Raw genomic sequence first — 4,487 nt, forward strand, 5'->3', positions numbered from 1 at the left:
TATATATATATATATATATATATATATATATATATATATATATATATATATATATATATAATCAATTTGTTTTGAATAAACTTTTTTATGTTAGAACAGTTTTAGATTTACAGAATTATTGCAAAGATAGTATAGAGAGTTTTCACATACTGCACACCCAGTTTCCCCTATTATTAACATCTTAAATTAGCATGGTACATTTTTCATAATGAACCAACATGGTACTTTATTATTGACATCCCTACTTCACTCAGATTTCCTCAGTTTTTCCCTGATGTCTCTTTTCTGTTCCACAGTATTCCAATCAGGTTACCACATTACATTCAGATGCCACATCTCTTTAGGCTCTTCTGGGTTTTGATAGTTTTTCAGACTTCCCTAGTTTTTGATGACCTTGACAGTTTTAAGGATTACTGGTCAGGAATTCAGTACAATGGATTTCAAATTTTTCTGATTTTTTTTCTCATAATTAGACTGGTGTAATGTGTTTTGGGGAGGAAGACCTCAGAGGTAAAGTGCTATTCTCATCACAATATTTCAAAAGTATATTATCAATATATGTTGACCTTGATCACTAAGCTTTAAGTAATGTTTGTTGGATTCTCTACTATAAAGTTACTATATTTTCTGTTTTCATAATGTACTCTTTGGAAGAAAGTCACTATGTACAGCCCACACTTACAGAGTAAGGAGTCATGCCTTACCTCCTTAAGGTGCAGAATCTGTATAAATTATTTGGAATTCTTCTGCACCTGAGATTTGTCTCTTCTCATTTATTTATTTATTTATTTAGTAATTTATTTATATCAGGAAAGACTCATGGATATTTATTTTGTGCTTTTGTGTTACAAGCTTATACTATTTTGTTTTGTTATTCAAATTGTTCCAGCTTTGGTCATTAGGAGCCATTTCAATTGGCTCCTGTATTCCTTTCATATAAACTCATTTTATTTATTAGCACATTTTTATTTCTGGTATTAGAAGATACTCCAAAGTAGTCATGTATAATTCCTATTCCAATGCTAGAATGAGCCATTTCTTCACGAAGCCCTGGTTTCTTTTAATGGAGAATGGTGTTAGAAACCAGATCTGGGTGCTAGGTGTGTTTATTGATTGTTACATTGTTTTAAGGTTTCTCATCTCACTGAGTAAGAAGAAATAAGTGTGTAAATTTAACCACTGTGCATACATATATCTATAAATATTTCATTTTATTGAGATATAATTGACATATAACATTGTGTAAGTTTCAGGTATACAGTGTTAATTTGGTACACTTATATACTGCAATATGATTATGAATGTAACATTAGCTAACACACCCATCAAGTTACATTAATTATCATTTATTTTTTGCAGTGAGAACATTTAAAATCTATTCTCTTAACAATTTTCAAGTATATAATACAGTATTGTTAATTATAACCACAATGCTGTGCTTTGGGTCTCCAGAACTTAATTCATCTTCTAAATGCAAGTTTGTGCCCTTTGACCAACATTTCAATTCCCCCACCTCCTGGCCCATGGTAACTATCATCCTATCCTCTTTTTTCACAAGTTTGGCTTTTTTTAGATTCCACATATACGTGCTATCACACAGTATTTGTTTTTCTCTTTCTGACTTATCTTTTTGAGTTAGTATTTTCATTTTCTTGAGATAAATACTCAGAAGTGGAATTACTGGATTATTGTCAGCTCTATGTATTATTATTTCTATTATATATTATATGTTATTGAAATATAGTTGACTCATAATGTTACATTAGTTTCAGATGTACAACATAGTGATTCAATAAGTCTATATGTTACAGTATGCTCACATAAGTGTAGCTACCATCTGTCACCATACAACACCATCACAATACCATTGACTATATTACCTATGCTGCATCTTTTATTCCCATGAATTCTTTATCCCATAACTGGAAGCCTGTATCTCCCACTTCCCTTCACCCTCTTTGCCTATGCCCCCACACCCTTCTCCTCTGGCAACCATCAGTTTGCTCTCTGTATTTATGGGTCTGTTTTTGCTTTTTGTTTGTTTATTCATTTGCTTTTTTTTTTTGGTTTAGATTCCACATAAAAGTGAAATCATATGGTATGCATTCTTATCTGCCTTATTTCATTTAGCATAATATCCTCTAGGTCCACCCATGTTGTCACAAATGGCAAAATCTCATCCTTTTTTTTTTTAAGAATTTTTTTTTATTATTTTTTTTAAAGATTTTATTTATTTATTTGAGAGAGAGAGACAGAGAGAGAGAGCACATGAGAGGGGGGAGGGTCAGAGGGAGAAGCAGACTCCCCGCCGAGCAGGGAGCCAGATGCAGGACTCGATCCAGGGACTCCAGGATCATGACCTGAGCCGGAGGCAGTCGCTTAACCAACTGAGCCACCCAGGCGCCCAAGATCTCATCCTTTTTTATGGCTGAGCAATATTCCATTGTATCTATATATACACCACATCTTCTTTATCCGATCATCTGTCGATGGACACTTGGGTTGCTTTCATATTCCACTATTGGGTATTCACTAAAAGAAAACAAAAGCACTAATTTGAAAAGATATATGCACCTCTATGTCTAGTTTTTATTTTTTTTGAGGAAACTCCATACTGTTTTCCATAGTGGCTGCAACAATTTACATTCTCACCAACAGTGCACAAGTGTTTTTTTTTTTTCCACATCCTTGCCAATGCATGTTATTTCTTGTCTTTTGGTAATAGTCATTTTAATAAGCATATATCTAGATAGATAAATAGATAAGTGATATCTCATTGTGGTTTTGATTTGTACTTTTCTGATGAATAGTAATGTTGAACACATTTTTGTGTACATATTGGCTGTTTACATGTCTTCTTTGGAAAAAAGCTTATTCAGTTCCTTTTCCCATTTTTAAATATATATTTCCAGCTTTATAGAGAAAGAATTTTATTCTATAAGTTCCTATTATCAGATGACCCAGCCCCTCCATTATTTTCCCTCTGTCTGAGAGCATCACCTCAGAGTACAATGAAGAAAGACCCTTCAAGATATTCTCAGACCCAAATCAGATGCCAGCTGAAGAATTTTCCTGTGAATTCCTGCCAAGACCTAGGGTTGATGGCCTTTTTTTTTTTTTTCCTAGAAACGCTGAGACATTTGGGGGAAGGACAAACTGGACATGTTCTCTTTGGGAGGCCCCTATAGCTTTGGAGAAAAGGTGCCCAAGAAATACAGAGTCACTCAAGGGAGCCAAGGAAGGGGTAGGGAGAGGGGCAATTAGTAGCTAATAAAAGAAAAATAATGCTACCCATGGTTCATATATGTATTTCATACTCAATTAGACTCAACCACCCCCAAGCGCATGCACGCACACACACACACACACACACACAGATCTTTTCAAGGGAAAAAAAGGAAAGGAGGCAAAACTAGAAGCTGATGACTTATCTCTATATCTACAGCTGTCGGTCACAAAATAAGCTTCAGTGAAAATGTAAAGCTTCCTTCCTGCTTTCTGTTGCTCACCTTACCACTTTCCTTGGACTGTTAACCAGGTTTGTCCTCCAGCCTGTCATGCCCACTGACCCCCTCTGCCCCAGAGGAGGCCATGATTTATTATTGTCTCTCACCACCAGTGCCCTCAATCTAGAAGAAAGGTGGCTTTGTGCCTTTTTACTTCTTTGTAGAGAGTCCACAGTATTCCATATCTCAACTTCTATGACCTTGATCAGTTCACTTACCACCATGAAGTCTCCTTCTTCATCTCTAAAGCAGTAATAATAATAATAATAATAATAATAATAATAATAATAATAATATCTATTTCAAAGTGTTGTTTGTAAGTATTAAATGAGATTTTTCTAGGTAAAGCACCTAGCACAGTGCCTGGCACATAGTACAAGCTCACTAAATGTTATTGGTTAGTATCTATTTCACACAGATACACTTTAGTCATACAATTAGTAAGAGATTGAGTAGGGACTTGAACCAATTATTTTAAAGATTTTATTTATTTATTTGAGAGAGAGAGAGTACAAGCAGGGGGAGTGGCAGAGGGAGAGGGAGAAGCAGACTTCCTGCTGAACAGGGAGAGCAATGTGGTGCTCGATCCCAGGACCCCATGATGATGATCTGAGCTGAAGACAGACACAACTGACTGAGCCACCCAGGTACCCCTGAACCAATGTTTTATGACTTGGTCCAATTTATTGGTTCATGGCTCTTTCCACTTATCCTATAAGGAAACTTTGGCTTTATTTTCAACTTAGCTTCTGAGTATTAACTATGTATAAGGAACTGGGGCTTAGCATTGGAGATACCAAGATGAATGAGACATTACTCTTGCCATCGGGGAGTTCATGGCCTCATGGAAGAGAATGGTAGCTAAATAGACATTACATTACAAGAATATAATTTTGTTATAGGTGGAGGTGAAACTTTGTGGAAGCCCCAATGAGAGGCAGTTTGTTCAGAGTAGGGATAAAGGGAAAAATTCCTGCATGA

The sequence above is a fragment of the Mirounga leonina genome, unplaced genomic scaffold (genome assembly GCF_011800145.1).
Source record: "Mirounga leonina isolate KUSES-001 unplaced genomic scaffold, KU_Mleo_1.0 Mir_101664, whole genome shotgun sequence".
Lineage (NCBI taxonomy): Eukaryota > Metazoa > Chordata > Mammalia > Carnivora > Phocidae > Mirounga > Mirounga leonina.